Source organism: Podarcis liolepis, assembly GCF_965112155.1.
Source record: "Podarcis liolepis genome assembly, chromosome: 11".
In the NCBI taxonomy this organism is placed as follows: domain Eukaryota; kingdom Metazoa; phylum Chordata; class Lepidosauria; order Squamata; family Lacertidae; genus Podarcis; species Podarcis liolepis.
The window spans coordinates 7819320-7845500 of NC_139565.1; the positions used below are offsets into that span (position 1 = coordinate 7819320).

Here is a 26181-nt window from a genome sequence, read left to right on the forward strand (position 1 = left end):
TATACTGTCCTCCTGCTCCTGTGAAGATTCAGGATCTGGAGCAGGAGCAGGGGAAAGGGGAGGGGGAGGCTCCCACCATTCCTCCCCAGTGCAGCCCTCTGCAGCATGGTCCCTGACATCAGCTATGATTTTGTCCAGGTATGGAATTGTGCAGGTACAGGGCTTGAGTACAACAGCACTCTCTCTTCCTGTGACCAGTACTCAGAAGCTTTATTGTCTCAAACTGTGGAGGCAGAGCAAAGCCACTGTGGCTAGTTGCCGTTGATATCCTCCATGAATGTGTCTAATCCTCTTTTGAAGCCTTCAGAGTTGGTGGCCTGTTGTGAGAGCAGCGTCCATCTTTGAACTGTGCACTGCATTGAATACTTCCTTTTGTCTGTCCCAAGCCTTCCAACATTCTGCTGTATCGGATGCCAGCGCATTCCAAGAGAGAGAGAGGGAGCAAAACATTTCTCTATAGCCTTTTCTCTGCACCCTGCAAAATTTTATTCACTTCTCTCATGTTGCCTCTTACTCATCTTTTCTTTAAAATAAGAAACCCCAAATACTGTAACCTTTTCTCATAGGGGAGTTTCTCCATCCCTGACTCAGTTTTACTTAGAATTTCACATATGCACTGTTTCGTTTCATCAGTCAGAGCTTTAATTCTGAAGGCGTGTCACAAGACAGCAAAGCTCCTCGACTATTTCTGAAAGCATGTCGCAACTGGGACAGATTTTCTATAGCTGCAGCTCCATCTCCTGAAGTGGGCACCTGTACTGAGCCCTTCAGTGATCTTTCAGCAAGCACTTCAACTTCTGCCTCCAGATTTCTCCAAAAAGCGCAGCCTTGATACATGCCATGCAGATGTCAAATCCGCCAAACATTATGTCAAATCTGGGACTTTTCATTTGCTTGTATTGTAAATGCGACGGCAAATGATAAGTCACAATAATAAGCATACCCTCGGCTATTTTGACAGATCTCTTCATTATTTCTGTACAATCTGTAATGATGTTTGGAACTGGTTGATTTCCGGAGGGTTTTGTGATTTCCTTTGGAATGCTAACAAGCTCACGCTGGAATTTCCTATATATCAAATGCCAGAAACACCATCCACAAAGTGGATGAAAGCTTCATAATTTTCCAAAATCACAGATCTTCTGCCTTCATCAAGTTGTACAAATGTGTGTTCTTTGATCTTCATTGTCTTTTTCTGTTTGGTCCCAGTTCCAACAAAAAGCAGTGGTGTCTTTTCATTTTTGCTGTTGAGTCTTGAGCATTTTTCTTCTTCTGGGAGCTCCCATGCAACATGTTGAGAACAGATATCAGCTGCAGCATGGACAGTCCTGCTGCAGCAGCCCAACCGGATGCCTTCATCTGCCCCAGCTGCAACAAAACATGTCTCCGCCCTATTGGCCGCTACAGCCACAGCAAGCGCTGTAGCTCTCCAACAGGTTGACTTCACCCACAAAGGCACACTCTTCCATTGTCTCTAGAGGCAGATGGATGCCATCATGTACAGTCCCTTTTCTATCAACAATGCCAACTTGGGTACCATAACTTTCCCATGCAACTCTCATTACAAACTTTGTCGATAATTTGACTCCTTCTTGGGTAGCCTGCTGCTCATCAAATGGTGCCTAGGGATGGGGAGGAAATATGATTCTGTTCACATTTATAGGCTAACATCTCTAAGTCACACCTTCCAAAATAAAACAAGAATAAAATCCCATCAAAATGCATATATTAGTATGGACTATGCCGATGACTGGAACCAGAAAGACCAAAATTTTAATAAGGAATGGGGAAAATTTATAACTTATCCTGAAGACCATTGTAAACAGTTAAAATCATTAGCAGGACTGGAATACCACTTGTGGTTTAAGGTTGAATTCTGGACACAGTGGAGATGTAAAGAATTTGGACTATCATAAAAGATGTGGGAGGAAATGATTAATAATAGGACACACAAAAGGGAGGATGGAAGTCCAGGAGATTCCTTGGAATCTTGTTTTTATGATTTATGTTTGATATCTCTGTAAAATTTTAATTTGAGGTCCAGCTCCGAAAGACCTATACTGGCTCCCAGTACGTTTCCGAGCACAATTCAAAGTGTTGGTGCTGACCTTTAAAGCCCTAAACGGCCTCGGTCCAGTATACCTGAAGGAGCGTCTCCACCCCCATCATTCTGCCCGGACGCTGAGGTCCAGCGCCGAGGGCCTTCTGGCGGTTCCCTCACTGCAAGAGGCCAAGTTACAGGGAACCAGGCAGAGGACCTTCTCAGTAGTGGCACCCGCCCTGTGGAACGCCCTCCCATCAGATGTCAAAGCGATAAACAACTACTTGACATTCAGAAGACATCTGAAGGCAGCCCTGTTCAGGGAAGTTTTTAATATGTGACATTTTAGTGTATTTTTCATCTTTGTTGGAAGCTGCCCAGAGTGGCTGGGGAAACCCAGCCAGATGGGCGGGGTACAAATAATAAATTATTATTATTATTATTATTATTATTATTATTATTATTATTATTATTAGGGACCCATTTCTTAATTGCAATGTAGTTGTGCTCCTGTTGGATCCACCTTGGATTGGGTTGTGGGTCCCAACATATCAATTGAAGACCAGAGATTTAGAATTCCAGGAACCTTCCCGTTGCCACTGATCCTTCTCACATGCCCATTGTTCCTGCATTTGTACAATGTAGTATAAGGTAAAGGTAAAGGACCCCTGGACAGTTAAATTTAGTTGAAATTGACTATGGGGTTGCAGCTCTCATCTTGCTTTTGAGGCCAAGGAAGCCAGCGTTTGTCCACAGACAGCTTTCTGGGTCATGTGGCCAGCATGACTAAACTGCTTCTGGCACAACAGGACACTGTGACGGAAACCAGAGCGCACGGAAATGCCGTTTACCACCCCACCGCAGCAGTAACTATTTATCTACTTGCATTGGTGTGCTTTTGAACTGCTAGGTTGGCAGGAGCTGGGACAGAGCAATGGGAGTTCAGCCCACTGTGGGGATCTGAACTGCCAACCTCCTGTTCGGCAAGCCCAAAAGGCTTAGTGGTTTAGACCACAGTGCCATCCGTGTCCCAAATAAACAAGCACACAATCACTGATAGGTCCAACCGCCATTGTGAGGCTCAAAGCATTGAAGATGATGCCTCCTCAGCTGTTGCCATTGGCTGTGGGTTTCTTGTGATGTCACAAAAGCACTTGGCAACTGAGTGGATATAAAGGCAGGCCAAGGGGAAAGCCCTTTTCTGTTTCCAGCAGGACACACCTGGCAATGGATGTGACATTCAGCACTGCCCCGGTTTCTTCCACTTGAAGGAGGCAAAGTGGTGAATGGAAGGAGGCAATCCTCTGGCAGTGGGATGCTAGGGAACGATAATAAGGCACGTTTGCTTGCTTGAAGGCTGCTGGTATCCATGGTTGGAAGCTGGTGGACATCTCATGATGGTCCTAACAGTAGCTTCTGGGACAACGGGACACCGTGACAGAAACCAAAGTGCACGGAAACGCCATTGACCTTCCTGCCGCAGCAGTACCTATTTATCTACTTACACTGGTGTGCTTTCAAACTGCTAGGTTGGCAGGAGCTGGGACAGAGCAATGGGAGCTCACCCCATCGCACGGATTCGAACTACCGACCCTCTGATAGGCAACCCCAAGAGGCTCAGGGGTTTAGACCACAGTGCCACCCGCATCCCCTCCTGGCAGTATATCTGACTCTTAACATGAAGTGACAAAATAAAATAAAATATGGTTACCTCTCACACCACAAACAAACACAAACAAGCATGCTTGTTTTCTCCTGCTGTGAAGTGTAGGACTCGAGCAGGGGCTTAGGAAGGGGGGTGCGGGGGGTGCGGGCAGCCCTGGGTGTCATCCCTGGGGGGGTGACAAAATGGCACAACACCGGGGGGGGGGCACTTACTGCGGGGCCTGGCCTGCAGCATGCCCTGGGAGTGATGCGGTTGCTTGGGGCCCCAGACTAGGAGCAGCTAGCTGTGCCCCTGGACTCGAGGCAATGGCTTCAAGTTACAAGAAAGAATATTTATTTTGGTGGGTCTTTTATTTGACTCACACACTAAATGTACAAAAAGCACAAGCAAATGTTCCGGAATTTTTGCTTCTCCCTTTATTGCATCTTTCACTGTTATTGACTTGATGGCAAAGGTGTCATGACAGTGCTCAGAATTTAAGAAGAAAGGCTGAGTCATGAATGGATATTCATGTACTCTTTTCACTGGCTGCTCCCTATACAGCTGCTTCTAGCTTCACGCTGCTCTCAAAGACTAATAATTAGTTTTAATTAGTTTTGTGTCTTTATTGGCTAAGTGTACCATTACCTTACAACGTTACCTAATGACTGGGAAATGATTGGTGGTTTGGTGTTGAAATATAAGGGGTTCAGTGATTCTGTAAGGTTGTCTGAAACCCTGGCAGGTACAATGGTACCTCGGGTTAAGAACTTAATTCATCCTGGAGGTCCATTCTTAACCTGAAACTGTTCTTAACCTGAGGTACCACTTTAGCTAATGGGGCCTCCCACTGCTGCCGCGCCTCCACCGCACAATTTCTGTTCTCATCCTGAAGCAAAGTTCTTAACCTGAGGTACTATTTCTGGGTTAGCGGAGTCTGTAACCTGAAGCGTCTGTAACCTGAAGCATCTGTAACCCGAGGTACCACTGTAAGCCTGTCAATGTTTTTATCTGTTTATAATTTATCTGTAAATATTCAATAAACCATTTTCATTCTTTTATTAAATTTTTATTAAATTTCTTATTTTCCCAGTAAGTTTCACCATTTCTAAATATTCCATAATATTCTAAATATTCCATAAGCTGTTGTATCCATTCTTCCTTTGCTGGGAGTTCTGCTTCTTTCCATTTTGGGGCAAGTAACATTCTTGCCGCTGTAGAAGCATACATGAATAAGTTTCTATACAGTTTAGGTAGCTCTGTCCCTATAATTCCCAAAAGAAAAGCTTTCTGGGGGGTTTTGGGGTTTTTTTTTTACAAAGTTTATTTTAAACATCCTTTTCATTTCATTATATATCATTTCCCAGTAAGCTTTAACCTTACTACAAGACCACCACATATGATAAAAAGAACCTTCATTCTCATTACATTTCCAACACTTATTTGATTTTGATTTATACATTTTTGCTAACTTACTCAGTGTTAGATACCATCAATAAATCATTTTTATATAATTTTCTATTAGACCATAACATGCTGTAAAGTGCTCCAGGTATGGTTGGTCCCCACCCGAGGTACCACTGTACTATGTTTGGCCTGATCATTCCCAGCAATCTTCTTCTGACTGAAGAACACCCACGCCCGGCATGCCTAGCTGCTGCCTGTTTTACCAATCCTTTGTGTTGCTTTCAAAATTACACCTGACACTCCTTTCTCAGTTCACACCCAAGAATCAACTGTGGGAGTTAAGACAAGTCTTAAGTACAGCCCATTCAAAACCCTTTGTAACCTTTAAAACCCGTTTTAAGCATAGTTGTCTTAATTCTGTTTTGATAGAAATGTGGGCAGCACTACTAATATTCCTGGTATTTAGCCTGCTTCTTTCAGGGCTGGCTCTGGCCCAACTTTCTTTTTTTATGTTTTATTTTTATTTAAGAGCACTGAATAAACACTGATGCAATGCGTGCATTCTGGCACACACAGTGCTGTTTTTGTTGGCACCAGTACAAACGTTTGAAGTTGAGCGTCTCTGCATCTTTCATGCCAACTCTCTGTTTGTAGCTTTCGACTGAGAGTGACATTCTGTAAAAGTAGGGTTGCCTTATTCCCCCAAGTGAAAACCCAGACTAAGATGTTGAGCTTTGTTGTTTGGTTTGTTTTTGCTCTAAGTTGTTGAGCGTTTTTGGAGAGCATCTCCCCCCAAAATCTAGGTTTTTGGCCTTTGTTGTATTTTCCCCTATAATTTTTATTATATTTTCTGTTTTACATTTTAGGATATTCATTTAAACAACCTTAAAATATCAGTGACTTCCCTTCTTCCTTCCATGGTTCATATTGCATACCATAAATTCCTGCATATTTTCCATAAACCAAACCATTCAGTATTCCATTATTACATCCATCAAAGCTTACTTATACTGTTGACTGTATCTTAATGCTGCCCGTGTTTTCAAGTGTACACCATTTCCCCCCATATATTCAATAAACATTTCCCACTCCTCTTTAAACATATGTTCTTTTTGTTTTCTTATGCTATATGTCAGGTCCGCAAACTGCGCATATTCCATCAGTTTAAGTTGCCATTCTTCTTTAGTTGGGGCCTCGCTCATTTTCCATGCCTTTTTTTGTATTTTTAAATGCTTTTTCTGAAAATATTACCACCCCTTGCTCCACACCCAAGTTTCCCCGAACATTTTTGTTGAATTGCCAAAAATTGGAAAACCCGGATGTATAGCAGCCTTAGTAAAAGCCATGCGGGTGGTTCTGTATTTTGTGCTATATGTGGACTTGCGGTTTAAAGCAGAAGTCTCCAGTCTTTTCAGACCCAGACCCAGAATGGACTGCATGGTACACAAAGCTTTGTCCCCCCCCCCAAAGTAGGGTGGACATAGGGGAGAACAGCTAGTGGGCTTCTGCCACTGTCCTCCACCTACCACCTGAGGCTATCATCTCACTCTTCCATTGGTGGGGCTGTTATCCAGTCATGGGATGCGGGTAGCGCTGTGGTCTAAACCACTGAGCCTCTTGGGCTTGCTGATCAGAGGGTCGGCAGTTCGAATCCATGTGATGGGGTGAGCTCCCGTTGCTCTGTCCCAGCTCCTGCCAACCTAGCAGTTCAAAAGCATGCCAGTGCAAGTAGATAAATAGGTACTGCTGTGGTGGAAAGGTCAACGGCATTTCCATGCACTCTGGCTTCCATCACGGTGTTCCGTTGCAGCAGAAGAGGTTTAGTCCTGCTGGCCACATGACCCAGAAAGCTGTCTGTGGATAAGCGCCGGCTACCTTGGCCTGAAAGTGAGATGAGCACCACAATCCCATAGTTGCCTTTGACTGGACTTAACTTAGGGTTGCCAGACATCCCCGGTTCCCGGGGACAGTCCCCGGATTTGCAAATCTGTCCCTAGACAAATTCTGTCCCCAGATTTGCAAATCTGTCCCCGGACAAATTCCGTCCCTAGATTTGCAAATCTGTCCCCGGGAAACGTGGCTGTGGCAGTCTCAGCAACCCGGAGCCAATCTGGTAGTGCAGTTGGCTCTGGCTGGCTTCAGGAGCTGCGAGCAGCTCACTGCTGCTGCCACTGCTGAAGGCGAACCGGGGACGTCCGGCGGGACAGATCTCTTTCGTTTTGACAGATTGGAGGAGGCTTGGGAGTCATGGGAGGGCGGACGTTGCTCAGCAGGGGTTCAGGGCATGCGGTTTCTCTGCCAGGCAAGGTGCAAAGCCCTTCTTTCGCACCCTGTGAAACATAAATGCACAGAGTATTTTAAAAACTTGGCAATGGCCGTCTGCCCACCACTCCTGAGCCTCCCCCAATCTCCCCCCTCCCCCCTTTGTTTTGCCTGATCGGGGGAGGCTCAGGAGTTGTGGCTGGGCGGGCGGGCATTGCCCAGTTTTTTAAAAACCCTGCACATTTATGTTTCACAGGGTGCAAAAGAAGGGCTTTGCACCTTTATACAATATGCATGTGTGCTTGGGCCCAGAGTCTTTTGCCTCACCATCCCCACTACTGATTCCCTGTTGCTACTCAGCTTCAAGAAAAGGAAAAAAAAGTGTCCCTGGAATCATTGGAAAAAATCTGGTAACCATAACTTAAATGGCCAGGGGTCCTTTACTGTTTTTTTAATCCAGTCATGGCTCCCGAATAGGGGTGTGGGATAACTGCAACAAAAGTGGAAACAACAGCAGAAACGGCTACATATTTGTCCCATGTCTGAAATGGAAACCAATCCACTGAATGCAAGCTGCTCTCGCTCTTCTTGTTGCTTTCGGTCCACAAATGCCACACAATTAATGACACCACCCTTTCCATTGGAATCAAGCAACAACAATGTAATCTATTGCAATTGATTATGTAAGTTATGTAGCTTCACCATCACAGGCGGCATGGCAAATGATGTTTTTTTTTTGGTGGGAAATGAATTGCAGCGGAAAGGAAACAGTCTTGCATGCAATGAATAGAAAGCAGAACCGAATGGGATGCCTTCTGACATCTCTTGTTCGGACCTACTAGAAGAGGACTCATAGTATAAGAGTAAAGCGATTTGCTGCCATTGCCAATAAGTTTTTGATGTCAATGGATGGTTGGCATGGTATCTGATGCAGGCGGATGACAAGTATAACACTGGCCAACAACAAATTTGTTGTCTGTGGTTTTTCAGTTGATTTAGGACGAATCTGATGTGCTGAATCCAAAAATCACATTGGTTTTGCTTAATCAGGTCAGGTTTTTGAGCTATGGCCACATGTCATTTTTTTACATTTTTGTTCACATGTACACTTGTGTGGAGCATTTTAGAAGAAGTTGGTGGGGGTAAAATGCCATGTCAAATAAATGTTTTGATTGGAAATGATTATTTTAATGACAAGAAGTATTCAGGTACGATAGTTCTGGGTGATTATGTCGAAAAGGGATCAGTTTGAAGTCATAAAACCTCAAAATCTTCCATAAATTGGTGCAGCAAAGCATAAAGTTGGGGGATCAAAACTAAGTTAATGGGGCAGCCGCCCCACGAAGTATCCTGATCTTCAATCAGCATGTCGTCCTGTAGCTCATTGTGATGAAATTCCAGTGCCTATCTTCGGAGAACTTCCTGACATTAGTTACGAAGATGCTTCCAGTGTTGAAGGACATGAAGAAGAAGAAGTGGTTCTTGAAGATGATGCTCCACATCCATTTTCCCAAAAGGAGTTGAATGATCTAGTTTGCGAACTCAGCTTGTCAAAGGACTCTGCCGAACTGTTGACATCCAGATTGAAGGAAAAAAACCTCCTCTCTGACAGTGCTCGCATCAGCTTCTTCCGCAACAGGCATCAAGAGTACCTCCGTTTTTTCTCAGAAGAGAAGGACTTGGTGTACTGTGCAGATATTGCACAGCTTCTGCTCAAGCTTGGAGTGCCATAGTACGAACCCAAAGATTGGCGACTGTTCATTGACAGCAGCAAGCGATCACTGAAATGTGTTCTGCTACACAACGGCAACCAGTTTGCCTCTATACCCCTGGCTCACTCGCGTACACTGAAGGAGAACTATAAAGCGGTGAAGTATGTGCTGGAGAAAATTGGTTATGATCAGCATAAGTGGTTTATTTGTGTTGACCTGAAGATGGTGAACTTTTTGTTGGGACAACAGCCTGGCTTCATCAAGTACCCATGTTTTCTGTGCATTTGGGATAGTAGGGACCGTGCTCAGCATTACACGAAGAAGGACTGGCCTGTGCGGGAGGAATTGGTGCCTTGCAAAGAAAGAAACGTCATCAACGACCCTCTGGTGGACAGAGACAGAATACTCTTCCCACCGCTGCACATCAAGCTCGGCTTAATCAAGCAGTTCACCAAGGCTCTGGACAAGGATGGTTACTGCTTCACTTACTTGTGCCAGGCTTTTCAGGATTGATCATGGAGAAGTTGAAAGCTGGCATCTTTGACGCTCCTCAGATCCGTCAGCTCATCAGAGATCCAGAGTTCGGAAACTCAATGAACGAAGTAGAACTGGAAGCGTGGAAGGCATTTGTTCTGGTAGTGAAGAACTTTCTTGGCAACAATAAGGCCAGAAACTATGCAGAACTTGTCAACAACATGCTGACTGCTTTCAGAAACCTGGGCTGCAACATGAGCGTCAAGATGCACTACCTATTTTCACATATGGATCGGTTTCCTGAGAACCTGGATTCAATGAGTGACGAGCAGGGGGAGGGATTCCATCAGGACATGAAAGAGTTGGAGACCAGGTATCAGGGTCGCCAGGACGCAGTCATGATGGCTGACTACTGTTGGACTCTGAAGAGAGACCTCCCTGCTGCTGAGCATTCCAGGAGTTCCAAGAAACGGAAGTTCAAGCCCTGAAGTTTGAAAAATGGTGAAGCAACATGCAATTTACGTGTACTTACCTTTATCAATGCCCACCATTCAGTTTACAGTAAACCTGACCTGATGGAGAGAAACGGATGCCATTTCCTGATTCGGCAGTGCAAAAATACCCTAAATCAGTTGTAGAAATCTAGACAACATTCAAAAAGTAAAAAATTGTTGCCCAGTGTAATCAATATGTAGCATGGGGACCTAGGGAAGGGCTTGGATCCCTTCCAGTCGGGATTCAGGCCTCATCATGGGACTGAAACTGCCTTGGTCGCACTGGTTGATGATCTCCGGCAGGCTAGGGACAAAGGTGAGAGCTGTTTCCTAGTTCTGCTGGATCTCTCAGCGGCGTTTGACACCATCGACCATAGCATCCTTCTGGACCGTCTTGAGGGGCTGGGAGCTGGGGGCACTGTCATACAGTGGTTCCGCTCCTTCCTCCTGGGCCGTGTTCAAAAAGTGGTGGGGGGGGGATGAGTGTTCAGACCCCTGGGCTCTCACTTGTGGGGTGCCTCAGGGTTCTGTCCTCTCCCCCATGCTTTTCAACATTTACATGCAGCCGCTGGGAGAGATCATCAGGAGGTTTGGGCTGGGTGTTCATCAGTATGCGGATGATACCCAGCTCTACCTCTCTTTTAAATCAGAACCAGTGAAGGCGGTGAAGGTCCTGCGTGAGTGTCTGGAGGCGGTTGGAGGATGGATGACGGCTAACAGATTGAGGTTGAATCCTGACAAGACAGAAGTACTGTTTTGGGGGGACAGGAGGCGGGCAGGTGTGGAGGATTCCCTGGTCCTGAATGGGGTAACTGTGCCCCTGAAGGACCAGGTGCACAGCCTGGGAGTCATTTTGGACTCACAGCTGTCCATGGAGGCACAGGTCAAATCTGTGTCCAGGGCAGCTGTTTACCAGCTCCATCTGGTACGTAGGCTGAGACCCTATCTGCCTGCGGACTGTCTCGCCAGAGTGGTGCATGCTCTGGTTATCTCCCGCTTGGACTACTGCAATGCACTCTACGTGGGGCTACCTTTGAAGGTGACTCAGAAACTACAACTAATCCAGAATGCGGCAGCTAGACTGGTGACTGGAAGCGGGCGCCGAGACCATATAACACCGGTCTTGAAAGACCTACATTGACTCCCAGTACGTTTCTGAGCACAATTCAAAGTGTTGGTGCTGACCTTTAAAGCCCTAAACGGCCTCGGTCCAGTATACCTGAAGGAGCGTCTCCACCCCCATCATTCTGCCTGAACGCTGAGGTCCAGCGCCGAGGGCCTTCTGGCGGTTCCCTCATTGCGAGAAGCAAAGCTACAGGGAACCAGGCAGAGGGCCTTCTCGGTAGTGGCACCCGCCCTGTGGAACGCCCTTCCAGCAGATGTCAAAGCGATAAACAACTACCTGACATTCAGAAGACATCTTAAGGCAGCTCTGTTCAGGGACGTTTTTAACGTGTGATATTTTACTGTATTTTTGGGTTCTATGGAAGCCGCCCAGAGTGGCTGGGGAGGCCCAGCCAGATGGGCGGGGTATAAATAAATTATTATTATTATTATTATTATTATTATTATTATTATTATTATTACTACTTCATAGTCCCCCCCCCCATTCTACTGAGGTACATCTGACCTCTTCATTATGCGCTTTTAGAAAAGAGGTTAAGGCAAACCTCTTTCAGCTGAGGAAACGAACTGTTAGCTTTTTACAGTCGGATTTATGCAGAATTGATTAACAACTCAGTGCTGCCATTTAAGATATTATTCTTTGTGTTGGAGTCAAGGAATTGTTTTAATTATATTTGATTTGAATTCTATTGTACTGTTTAATTTTTTTTTTACCAGTGTAAACATCTCTGGGGTCTACTGGTGAACAGTGGCATAATAAACTCTTAGATACACTGGGACTTTACAGCGAATGGTAGGTAATAAATTGAAATTATACTAACACTTCACTAAAATGAGGAAAGGCTTTTCCCTTGCAGACAGCCACACGAACAGGGCAGATGTAGTCAGGCAGCATGCTTGATACTAAGGGAAGGGCCACACCCCTCAATACTCAAGTAACACCCCTGCAAATGAGTGGCAAGTGAGAACCAGTCTAAAGATGCCCAAGTATTAAAAAGGTAAAGGTAAAGGACCCCTGGACGGTTAAATCCAGTCAAAGGCGACTACAGGCTTGTGGCGCTCGTCTCACTTTAGGCCGAGGGAGCTAGCATTTGTCCACAGACAGCTTTCCGGGTCATGTAGCCAGCAGGACTAAACCACTTCTGGTGAACCAGAGCAGCACACGGAAACTCCATTTACCTTCCCGCCGGAGCAGTACCTAGGTTGGCAGGAGCTGGAACAGAGCAACAGGAGCTCACACCATCACACGAATTCGAACTGCCAACCTTTCCAATCGGCAAGCCCAAGAGGCTCATCAGTGGTTTAGACCACAGTGCCACCTGCGTCAGGACCCCCCAAAGAGGACATGTCCAGGAATTCCTGGACGTATGGCAGCCCTATCACCACAGCCAATGGTCATGGGAGTTGTAGTCCAACAACATCTGGAGGGCCCCTGTCAAGTATGGCTCTGAGAAACACAGGGAAATATGCCCATGTCCTTCTTGTTCTGGATCTGTTGGGATCTCAGAAGGTTTCAGTTCTCAAGTCTGCTAGCGGCTTACATCAGCCAATGCTTCTGGATTCACTTAATGAGCAGCAATTAGGCTTTGATTAAAAGCAGTGTTGTGAAAGCTTCACCTGGGCGAGTCTGTTGACTGTCTCTCCATTTCATTCCAGACTGCCCTAGTTCTTAAATGATGCAAATAAGCAGAGCTCACTCAAAAGGATTTCAAGATGGTTGAAAAGTCCCTGGTTTGAAGGCCTTCCAAATTAGACAGTTTAGGCTGAGGGTCTACTAACAGTGACACACTAGATTAAGTAGATGGGATTGAAAAAGACCAAGAGTTAAATGGGCATTTAACCAATGCACCATCTTCTGATATATTTACATCTTTTTGTTTTATGATATGAGAGAGAGGGAGAGAGAGAAAGAGAACAGTATAGTACTATTTTCATATTTTGGGTCGTTGTTTATGCACTATTATCTACGGACCCTCATTGCTGTTCACCATTAATTCATAATGCTCATTAGTGGGATTGGAATAACACTTGCAGTTTAATGGTGAATTTTGGGCATAATGGAGATGCAAAAGATTTGGATTATTATAAAAGATACAAGAGGAAAGAACTAACAATAGGACCCACAAAGGGGAGGAGGGAAGTCCAGGAGATTCTGTGGAATCTTGTTTCTATATTGTACGTTGATATGTTACTGTAAAATTTTAAGTTGAAAAAAATGCAACTAAATAAATATTTTTTAAAATAAATGCATTTTAAATAAATTATTTTTAAAAATAATAATAATTCATAATGTTCATGGATGCCCGGGCTTTATTTCTAAATAAGCTCTAGATAACATTACCTTTCTGAATAATAGTATTATTCAGGTTAGGGTGCCGAGGGCTCTTTTTTTGGCCTACCTGGAAATGCAGCCACCCAATGTTGCAGGGGGCAACTTGCAGGTCTTTGGCAGCACTTTGGAGTTTTCAGCTAAAATGTGACCTGCACCTTCCTGGGTTGTTTTGCAAAAACTGGACTTGGACCCAACAGCCTTTCAAACATAAAGGTACAGGTAAAGGGACCCCTGACCATTAGGTCCAGTCGTGACCGACTCTGGGGTTGCGGCGCTCATCTCACTTTATTGGCTGAGGGAGCCAGCGTACAGCTTCCGGGTCATGTGGCCAGCATGACTAAGCCACTTCTAGCGAACCAGAGCAACGCACAGAAACGCCGTTTACCTTCCCGCCAGAGAGGTCCCTATTTATCTACTTGCACTTTGACGTGCTTTCGAACTGCTAGGTTGGCAGGAGCAGAGACCAAGCAACGGGAGCTCATCCGTTGCAGGGATTCGACCGCGACCTTCTGATCGGCAAGTCCTAGGCTCTGTGGTCTAACCCATAGGACCCCCCCCCCAAATATAGGAAATCCCTTCAAACTGTCCTCTGTAAAGTAGGGTACATAGCCATCCTGTTTATGAGGTTCACGTGTTCCCTCAACCTCCAGTTTTTAAATTGTAAATGAACAGATGTTACACACACACTGCTAAAACTCAACACCACCTCAGATTTGCAGATACAGCCTGTATTTTGTCGTACCTCCTTCATTCCTGTGAGCCGATCCACCAAACAAATGAGGAATCCATCAAAGAAATAGGACAATGTGCACTTAAGGTGAATTTATGCAACCACCATGATTTCAGTCCAGATTCACTCAAACCATTTGTTGCCACAGTCAGTCAGAGATTGATGATGGATCCTTTGCAAAGGTGTAGACGCCACAACAAATGTGCTACCATTAAGATGCTGCAGAACTTTTTGTTGTTTTTCATGCAGCATGAAAAAGTGACTTCCCATCTTCAGCGGGAGCTTATTTAGAAATAAATTTATGTTATTTAGAAACAAAGTCCAGGCATTGCATTCTTTGAGAATTATGAATTATGAGCTCCTCCTCTTAAACTAATGGGCATTTGACAATCGTACTGCTGAAAAATGCAAATAACTGAATTGTGCTTTGCTGTGATGGAGACCAAGTCTGGAATTCCCAAGGGAAAGTATTATGTATCTTTCAGAAGGTACACTTTGAGACCATTATCATGGCAAGAATGCTGTTGCTGCTTTCTTTCTGCTGCATGTTTGTCGTGTCTTTTCCAAGACCAAACTGTTCTTTTTTGGCTCAGGCTGTAATCCTGGATGTACCACACACATCTTTGTGTACCTGGAAAGGGCACAGACAAGTTGTTGAGGAATGTGTGCTAGAGATAAAGAAATGTGGCAAGAGATAAAGATTTTTGGCAGAAGGTAACTGAAACTATCAACAAAGCTGAGAGGAACAACCTTACATTTACAGAGCAAAATACCCTCTTGAATTATATACCCAGTACATGGAACCTTACAAAAGAGCAATACGACTGGACTCTCCATGCCCTTACCACAGCAAAAAGACTGACACTGATGAACTGGAAAAATAAAAATGCAGCTCCCTTCTACAATTGGATTGAACACTTACACATATGAACAACTTGCATATAAACACAAACTTGCCATGGACAAATTCAATTACATTTGGAATCCATTCTTACAAATACTGTAGTAGATTTAGATCTGGTGAAGTACAATAACAACTTTTTAAAGTATACCGTTTTGGGTTTCCTCCCCTCTTTATTTTCCCTGCTACACGGGTGCGCTCTCTCTCTCTTATTTATGTCTCATGATGTTTAGTGCAGATATAATTATGTACTTTTTGAACTTTCAATAAAGATGTCAAAAAGGAAGGAAGGAAGGAAGGAAGGAGAGAGAGAGAGAAAGAAAGAAAGAAAGAAAGAAAGAAAGAAAGAAAGAAAGAAAGAAAGAAAGGAAGGAAGGAAGGAAGGAAGGAAGGAAGAAAGAAAGAAAGAAATGTGGTTTCAGAGCAGGAGTTAAGAAGCATGCCCGCATGGGTAGTTCAGCTTTGCAAAACCTAAGAATAGCAAGCAAAGCTTCCTGCAGCAATCTCTAGTGACACGGAAACCAAAGATTACATTTTCAACAATATTGTGCAGGAAGAAGATGTGCGGAAAGAAGTCACCCTGACCCCAGACATATTTGCCCAGAAGACCTATAGATTTCAGTGAAACTTATTTTCAAGTACACGCACTCGGGACCGCAGTCTAAACACCCAGGCTGTTTTGCAATGTTTAGGTCTCTGACCAGGAAGGGTGAAAGAAATGCTGAGGCCACTGTACTCTGAGGCTAGTCTAGACATATCTCTCTCTCTCTGTATAAGCTGTTTTCAGTCAGTACACAGTGTGCTAGAAACTCTGGGACAAACCACCTGTCAGCAGGACACGCTCCTAGTGTTTCCAGCTTAACATACCTGTTGAGCAGGGACTGATCATTTGCATTAGCTCATTAATGATGAGGAATACAAAGGATGTCAATATGGGCTAACTGGAAAAGTCTGCCACACCTCCTGCAGTTGGTCAGCTTCTCTTTTTTCTTTTGTGTATCATTTTTTAATTAAGTTTTCTAATTTACAATTTAAAATATTCACTCAACAGCCTTAAACGTCAATGACTTCCCTTCTCTTTCCATGGTTCAATTTGTATAGCATTAGTTCGCCAGTGTTCATGGAAGACAATCTTACTAGGCTACGAGTGATCGCCAAAGAAGAAGATCATCACAATAACAAATGATTTTACTTATTCTGGACACTAACTGGCTCAAGAGATTTACAACCTCAGATTATTCAGGCCAAAATCAGCTGCTATCAACAACTCAGCAAAGGACAGACTCAACAGTTCTCACTGTTGACAGGAGTTGATGGGACAGACTTGAAGAATTCACCAGTTCTCCATTTGTCAACCAACTCAATAACAGGGAACCATCAGTTGTCTTCCTGTTCACATATTTTTTCGGAAAGTGCAAAGTGGATAGGTTTGAATTTAAAAAATCCAACCAAAGTGAATTTCTCCCCCTTGCCCTGCCTTGTCACATGGTTTGCTCTGGTCTATTGCAACTCAAGCTCTTTCTTGCAAGTCTTGTAGTAGGTTGTCCGGTAATCAAATCCTTGAGAAAATTCTCATGGATGACTCACAAGCTAAATCCTTGCCTGATGTGCCAGAGGCTCCAGTCTTACTGTAGCTCAGTTGCATACAGAGAGATAAGACTACAAAATAGTTGCTTCTATCTACTCCAGTGTTTTAACTGGCTTGATTCACACCATCATTCAAGAGGGATTTGCCTCAGTCTGTAGTAGAGGAGGTCAGGAAGCGGTTGTAACTGGGATGTGGTTATAGTTTTACCGTAGATGTTACTCCAGAAGAATGTTGGTAGAACTACCAATTCTATGACATCAACATTTTCTTAAATCCTACGGAGATTTTCTTAAACACAGCTAAGCTGTTTTATCCAAAGGTCTTATCTATTTCTGTCGTAGCCCCAATCCCTCAACTATTTCAGACACTTCAGAGCTTGCTGAAATGCTAAATTGACTAATAATATGTTGAAGGAGTCTCTGCCCAGCAGCACAAAGCCTGATAGTTGATGTCTCTGTGAGATACCAGCAGAGAAATCTGAATACTACATTTCTACCCGACGTATAAGGATCTTATATCTCTTGTCAACGATATCTGTGTGCCTTTTTCAGCATGTTAATATGTTCTGCTATTTCCATCACTGCAGACTCAAAGAGGACTGATAAAAGATGGCTCATGTATTATTCTTTGTAATGGAAATTTTTTTGGGGGGTGAGGTCACCAGAGGTTACAGCAGTTTCTGGAAAACCCAATGACAATACAAAGGGAGTGTTTTTGAAACTGTACATCCTACAATACTACACATTTCAATCTCCATTTTGCAGGGGTAAACAATCTTCTAAAGTCCTAGTAATGGGGCCAGGAATTTCCCAAAGGAATTGAACATTTTACAAGGAAATAATGCACAAAGCACAGGGCGGGGGGTTGCAATAGCTCAGAGTCCCATAAAACCTCCTTTGTAAAATTCCACAACCAAGGCCAAATTCAGAGAATAATTAGCTTCTGCCACTTTACAAATTATATTTCAACGAGAAACACCAGAGCTTTAGCGATGATCCCATGAACTAACCATTCCTGTTGAGGACATCGGCCTTCAAAGGTAAACCAGAGAAAGGATTATTATTATCCTTTCTTATTGCATAAGATTACTGTTTGTGCCTTGTGGCATTGTACAGAGGAATGAAACTATTCAGTTGCAAACTTCACCACTGACTTTTATGTTAAGCCTTTCTTATCAGAAGAAGACAGAAGAGTTCTATTTTCAGCATAAACACTGGACTTGCCTTCCCATAGGCTAGCACAGACAACATGGAAACAGAGGTGCTGCATTTAGTACCCATAGATAGTGCTGGGGGGCAGGCAGGGGCACAAACACATGCCCCCCTCACATAAGGAGCTTCCCCCACTTGCCCCGTCCATTTCTGAACTCCTGTCATTAATAGGTGCTGTTATTTTTCTTTCTTCCCCACTTACAAATATATATTGTCCCTTCTGTGCCACCTCTCATAATTTCCCCCCTCATGCCGCTACTGCCAGTTCCATATGTTGATGTTGGGTTCAGCACCTAGTCCCAGATTCTGTGCTCCCTCCCAGCACTCCCCTGAACATGCACAGAAACAAGGAAACGCACAACTTACCGTCCAGTGTTCTTGATTCAGCATTGTAATGGGAAGCAAATTTTGGAAGCCAAAAGTGCCATGAGGCCAGGTTCAGAGCATCCTTTCACTTTATGAATTGTGCCATCCGCACCGATGACCCACAAGTACCCTTGTCTTACGTTATTAAGAGATTAGTACAGGCCACTGTTTCTGTATAGATTGCAGGGAACCGACAGACTGAACCCCTGTCCCCCAAAGCCCATATTAAGATGTCTTAGGGATGATTAAGAGCTCATTCATGTACAATTACTTATGTACCTGTTATACACACTGACGGTATGTACAGTTTCTGGATTTTTTAATACTTAATAATATTTGTGGACTATATTTTTCAGTACTATATTTTTAGTAATATTCACTATTATTGTACCTTGGATACCAAATATTGCATTACCATGTATTTATTTATATTGTATAGATTTAATATCAGCTGAGGAAGCCCTTTGGGGTGAAACAAGGGAGATATCCCGAAACCTTGTTCTGCCAAAGTTAGCAGTTTGCACTTACACCAGCCAGCTTGTGCCAGTAGTCTACATCCACTGTGTTGTTCCCGTTATCTTGAGGACTTTTCTGTTTCCATCTAAGGATTGTGTTATACAGAAACTTACAAGAAGAAAAAATAAGAAAGCCTAAGGACTGTGTTATACAGGAACTTACAGGAAGAAAAAATAAGATAAGAAAAGAAGAAATGTATTAATATTGTAATTAGTCTCATAGGTTATATACCGTACATATGACCTGTATATGTTGCACATACTGGGCTAGACCTTTACGTTAGGAAATAACCAATAAAATGTTTACAGTTATTATTATCCAGCCTGTTGCACTTTGTGTATTGTGATAACTGTATTTGCGTAGCAAGGTAATGAATTTGTTTTGACGTACTTCCATTCCCAGCAGGCCTAGTCAGCATGGTCAAGAGTCATGATTGATGGGTGTTGCAGAACCAGGCATTGGGCTTCCCATACCTCAACCCATATAAATAAGAGACCAATAAGACTGGTTTGGGGTCAAAACAGGCCACAACTTTATTGAATACAGATGAAAGAGGTTTGGCTTGGGCATGAGGCAATCTAGATCCTTCTGGCCTGCCCACCGGAAGTGACGTGTGGTCAATCCAGGCAAGGGTCCCTAAGACTTACATCAAATAGGGTGACCCCTGCAGGGACTGCCGTCTGGGGGAGTGTCTTTGGCCCTGGCCCCGCCTGGGCACATGAACATGGCCACTTCTCCCAGGTCCCTTTAATGGGATACCCCAGTGTTTGGATGGGCAGGCAGAGACTACAACCTCCCCTCCATCCAAAACACAGGATTGCCCCAACTCACAAATAATCTTGAGGGGTTTTTTAGGATTTTACCATAGGGGCTGGATTAAACTGACCGGCGGGCCACACACACACAGAGAGAGAGAGAGAGAGAGAGAGAGAGAGAGAGAGAGAGCGCTCCATGAATGTATGTATGCAATGGGGAGCTGGCCCCATTCCCAAACTTCCATACATTCAGCCAAATCTATGAACACAGCTGACACATGTAAACTTCCCCAGACTTCACCACAGCTATACGTTCGTGTAAAGTACTCATCAGCCTCGTCCTAAACAGTTTCTGATTAGGAGCCCTTCATTCCATGAAATGCAACATGTTCATTTGTAAGACGTCATTGCACCGTAAAGCTAAGCTAAACGTGCAAAACACAAGTACAGAACACTGAGCATCTCAGGTATTTTGGCTTTCACTTCTTAAGAGAGAGCTCTGTGCAGTATTTTTGTAAGCCAAACAAAAGTTTCCCAAGAGAAAATAAACATAAGAGGCAGAAATGGTCTCTTTTTACAGGGAAATCAGAGGAAATTAGGATTGCGCCCTTTTGACCCATTTCAGCGAAAACGCGCCCATCCCTAGCAACTATATTTTGGTCTGTTCCTGGCCTGACCTCAACAGTGAACCAAAAAATTATGAAAGCCACACTGTTCAGATTTCCATTCCTTTGCTGTTCATACTGATCTTGATTCAAAATAGGCAGAAAGTACATTAAGCTTCTTCAAATACTGTACAACTTGCAGCTATTTTTGGTTTTTGATCTCCTTCCATCTCAGAGAGTTGTAAACACAACAGCCTATTTAACATTCCTGGCAGGGTGTCTTATGCTAAGCAAACACATATGACATACACAGCATTTCCAGTAGCGATGTAGTGATTTTTAAATTCACTCAACAAATGCATGTTAAATAACGGCCTGATCCTAAATGTATAGGATAGCATGTACCGCACGATTAGCTATAACATTGGACGCATCATCATCATCAATTTATTTATTGTCTAAAAACATAATTTGTCTCTTTCTTCCAAAGCAAGTTCTCAACACGCCCCCAGTTCCTCTTTACCAGCAAATAAGTGCTAATGGTAGGGAATGCCAACTGCTTTTTCTGTGGATCTTCGCAACACACAACAGCTTGGTTCACACCACATGCAAAGCCAAACCATGGCTTAGCACGAACATGCAAAGGCGTGGGCTCCCAGAGAGCAGGCTGTGGTTACCTTGCTCCCCTTCTCTGCTGTTGTACAGTAACCCTGCAACATACACATGTGTTATGTTCTGGGGATCGTGCCTAAAGCCAAAATCTAGTGTAGCAAAATAAAAACAACCATTGGGTTCAATGGCGGGTGGAATTGCCAAAGTCTTCTTCCCCAGATGGCTGTTCCCTTTTCAACCCCTTTCTTTATTTTTGTGATGTGCATAAAGCTAACTGCGCACAAGTTAAATGCACATACAACGAAAAATGACATTTAGAATATACTGGTCCCCATTACATTTGTTTGACAATGGGCTATCTAACTGGTGGAGATGCAGTAGGGTTAATGCTTCTCTAAGACATATGTTTTTTCATTGTCCTATATTGAAAGATTTTTGGCAGAATGTAACTGAAACTGTCAACAGAACTGTACAGAACAACCTTACATTTACAGAGCAAAATATCCTCTTGAATTATATACCCAGCACATGCTAACTTACAAAAGGACAATATGAGTGGACTCTCTGTGCCCCTACCACAGCAAAAATACTTTAAAGACCAACTAAGTTAGTTCTTGGTATGAGCTTTCGTGTGCATGCACACTTCTTCAGATACAGTGAAACAGAAGTTGCCAGATCCTTCTATATAGTGAGAAGGTGGGGAGGGGTATTACTCAGAAGGGTGGTGGGAATGGGTGATTGGCAGATAGCTGAGATGAGCCTGTTGACGACTCTTAATGACTGCAATAGGTCTTACAGGTTCATCTCAGCTATCTGCCAATCACCCATTCCCACCACCCTTCTGAGTAATACCCCTCCCCACCTTCTCACTATATAGAAGGATCTGGCAACTTCCGTTTCAGTGTATCTGAAGAAGTGTGCAGTGACGTGTGAAGTGAAGAAGGGACTCCTGACATCATTTAGTCCAGCTACAATAATAGCTACATCATAGTGAAAATATAGGGACTATACCTGTGAAGTTTGTCGATGCAAAGTGCTGTATGTGGTAGTGTAATGCAGTATAGAGTTGTTGGAGAGGTTTGACTATTTGCCACTGTACAATGTATTTTTAGTATTATTATTAAGAACTCGATTAGCAGCGCACAGCAGCTAAATAAAAATAAAGAGTACAAATATGGGATAAAGCCATCAACACAGAAGTGAACTACGTCATACTGAGGCAGATTACAGCAGAGCTGTTTCTGCATATTTGGAAGGTGAGTCAAAATGAGCCGTTGACGAAAGCAGTCACCGTTCTCTGGCTCCCTTGAATGTCTCAATTGCGGCGTCAACAACTCATCTGAGACTGAAATGTGTGTGTGCATGTGTGCATGTGTGTGTTGGTGTCAAGTCTGACATCAACAGTGAGGCAGTTCGCTTTCTTTTTCCTGCTCAGTGCTTCATCTGACGAGAACATCAAAGATTTAAAGAAACACACAAGTCGATTTATTATTCATATTTGAAGCTTGTTGCATCTCAAGCATCTTGGTGGTCTTCTTCCGCTGTCCCCTCTTAGCTGAAGCTCTAGCAGAGTAAATTCTGGATAAAGTAAATATTCTGGACATTAGAGATATTTAAGAAATAGCACTGAAGCTATGTCTTCCAGGATGCCACAATCTTTGTTGTTTAATAACGATTCGTGCAATTCCAAATAGGACCCTGAGCAGCAGTGAAGCAGATGATGTTCTGTAGTTTGCGGTCCGATCAAAGGCTTGAGCATGTTCCAGGAAGATTTCAACTAGCAGTGAGAACTGATAAAGTATCTGTCACCAGCCAGACAAGAACTGGAGAGAGAAGTGTCTGCTGTGTCGGATCTAATGGACAAATTTTTGACTGCAAACTCTTCAAAAACTCAACTGCCGTAGATGCCATTTTTACAGTACCATATGCACTGACAGGCTGATAAACAGCAACAACAGCAAAATGTCTGAAGTCACCGAGCTATGATGGGAGTAGAATACAAATCCCTGCCCTTCACTTCAAGTTATGGACAAGTGGAAATCAAAAGAAACAAGCGATTCCTCTCCAAAGTCTTCAGAGCTTCTTGCCCGTTCCCATTTAATCAGCTTCTTGGAGACCACATATTGTCCCACCCTAGGCTGGGTTCTCCTGGAACATAGGACCTACAGGCCACACGACTGAGCAGTTTTTCCCAAGGTTACTAATGTCCCAGGAGTGGCATTTTTAAGCAAGTTATTTTGCCACTTCATCAGTGTCTGACAAACTTCAATCATATCTGGGCCAAAGTCATTACAGATGAGGTCACTTTTTAAGATGCTGAATAAACAGAGAAAGAGAGAGAAAATGCAATCCTGTTTCAAAGGAGCTATTTATCTTTAAAAGCTAATAAAGCAAAACAAAACAAAACATGAGTTTGTCATCTATGGAATAACCAAGGATGCAATCTGAAGATCAAAACTTACTCATTTAATAGGAAAGTTTATCTTTAACAATGGCAAATATATCTAAACCTCTTTTATACTATTATTAAAACACAGAACACTTCCTAAATCAAAAGAGCAGCTTAGATGGCAGAGATAACTGGAACACTTATTCAGACAGCAATCCTTTCCTCACTTACCTGGGAGTAAGTCCCACTGAACCTAATGGGATTACGTTTGAGTAGGCACACACAGGAGCAGACTGTTAAGTGGTTTATACATCTCCAAAATTTAAGAGCAACGGCCGAAGAACATTCTGAGCTGAGATGCTATGCCATTTGCAGGTGTCATCGAAGCTCTATTACATAAAACTCCTCGTTATCCAAATTTGCTCTATCCGCCATTTAGCTCAATGTCACCTTTCGTAAACAGTTTCCTTTTCCAAGCACCTGATTACTGAAATGTTTTGGACATCTTCCAGACCAAATGAGACACCGCCACACGCCCTCACTACTAACTAAAGCTCTTGGCATGGTTTAAGCCTACGGTAGCCAAAACAAACTACATCCCAAGCAAAATATTGTTGTCAGCTTTAAAGCATGGAAAATCAAAATCTTTCCACCCATCTCTGTGCTTCCAAATACTTTGGCAAACGAATTGGAAATATGGATGAGCCTCTTCAAGAAGAGGGATCAAACAAATTCATGCTAAAAGGCCCATGTAAGAGGAAACATCTAACAGGGCATGGCTGCAGTGAATAATAAAAAACCAAGTCATTACATCAGTAATTACAACTGCAGCTTCATGCCAGGTCATACGAGGTCAGTGTTATAAGGACAGAAAGAAATGAGGATTAAAATTACTTTTGCAACAATTACCTTCAGAGGAGAGGTGCTTGTATTACATGGGACCCTAAAGCAAATATGGGTTTTAGTAAAGGAAGTAAGAAGTGCCAGACATCAACACTTACCTGGTCACATGGAGGGGGAGGAAGCTCCAGACCAGGTGTGACAGGAAGTCCTCCTGGCTGGCAGCGGCGTAGCGTGGGTTGTCAGCACCCGGGGCAAGGCAAGTAATTTGTGCCCCCTAACCTGGGGCAAGGCAAGTAATTTGTGCCCCCTAACCTGGGGCAAGGCAAGTAATTTGCGCCCCCTAACCCGGGGCAAGGCAAGTAATTTGTGCCCCCTAACCCCTAACCTGCCGCCGCTGCCAGCTTCTTCTTGCTGCTGCCTGGTCTGGTCTGGTGTGGTTCTCTCCCGCGCTCAGCGCTGCGCTGGGCGGCTGCTGCACTGTCCCTCCCCCAGATAGTCCCTCGCTCTCTCTCCGCACCGCATGCCTGGCACCCACCCCCTCCACAGTGGGCGGCGACCCGGCGGCTCGGATCGGATTCACACAGCCAGCACTGCAGTGAGAGAGAGTGAGTGAGCCAAGTAGGGGCAGAGAGCTGCAAGTGCGAGCGCGCCCCCCCAGATGTTGCGCCCGGTGCGGCTGGCCCCCCTGCACCCCCCACACTACGCCACTGCTGGCTGGAGCAACATCCCCCTGTGTGTCCACTCTGGGCAAACAGGAAATGTTGTATTTGACTGCTTCAATGATGTTACATCCCACAAACAGGAAGCATCTCTCAGGTGTAACATTGTGGCAAAGAGGCTGCACGATGAACGAAACTGAATTTTGCGTTTGCCATGATGGAGCACACATGATGACACGCTAACTCTCAGGCTCAACTTCTCATCTGTCGTGACCCAGGATTATTTTCCGGTTGACAATTGTAGCTGAAGAAGTTTAGCTCACTATATAAATGTTATTAATTTTTGTGATTATGGCTGTTGTTGCTGTTTTAATTCCCTTTCCAGATACAGATAATTCCATCAGAACGACCAAATGTATCTCCATTGCAAAACCAACTCTTGGACATCAACCATATAAGAAATATGCAAAACAACTAAGCAAATATTAGAAGTCATTCCAGAACTGGCCTTCCTAAACATCTTCCCAGATAATAATGTCCACTTACATCACAAAGAGCTCATAACCCACCTAATCTCAGCAGCCAGAAGCATCATAGCCAGACACTGGAGAGACCTGTCAGAACTAAGCATGGACCACTGGTATCAAATAGTATGGGAAACAGCCTTATTAGAAAAACTAACCAACAAACTGAAACTGAAACTGACACGGAGACAAATAGACACCCGGTATGGTTCCCCTTTATCACATACACAGCCCAACAAGACACCAACAAAAACCCGTCAACAGCATATGAATTAATCTGGCTAACCTGATCCAAACACACACACACACACACACACACACACACACACACACACACACACGAAAACAAATTTCACTACAGCCAATCAAAGACAACCAACCACACCCTAGGCCAACCCCAACCTCTCACCACCAAAGGACTAGCTGACACAAAAACGCACACATATACTAAGTAGAAGACTTGAAGCATTGCCAGCCAGCCCCCCCCCACTCACCATTCTCCCCTCTACCTCTTTCCCCCTCTTTTCTTCCTAACCTAACAATGTATGCCATGCTAATGTCTCACAAAAAAGAGACAATGCACATATTTTTGTAAATTAAGAAATCTTTAGTAAAAATACAATTAACAAAACAAAACAAAAACAAATATCCCATTCCCAACCTGATGATGATGGCTCTATATTTAAACATGAGATAAAGCAGTTCTTCAAAGTAAGCCAATTAAAAGATAAAATGGAAGGGTGTACCTAAAGATATTTTAAAGGGCACTTGGTGGAGATAAGAAACTAATGTTTAATTTAAACATAATGGAAAATGTCATGTTGTCCCTTTGAATAAAGGTGGCCTTTGAGAGACCACATGCAGATTGAAAGACAATAATGCATTCTAAAAGTTCCAAAGGCACAGTTCAAAGAAGGCGATGACTTTGATGTGGAAGACAGCCATTTTAGCATTAAGAGCAGGTGTAGTATAGTAATGACGAGCATGAGC

General features: G+C 43.7%; 1 long non-coding RNA gene across 1 annotated transcript; it reads right to left on the reverse strand.

Annotated features, from left to right (window-relative positions):
- Positions 1-619: 619 nt before the first annotated feature.
- On the reverse strand, positions 620-24132 carry LOC310688538. Its single transcript, XR_014517019.1, has 2 exons — positions 23397-24132; positions 620-1622 (listed from the first exon to the last, which is right to left on the reverse strand). It is a non-coding gene; the product is annotated as an uncharacterized lncRNA (long non-coding RNA).
- Between the last annotated feature and the right edge of the window lie 2049 nt (positions 24133-26181).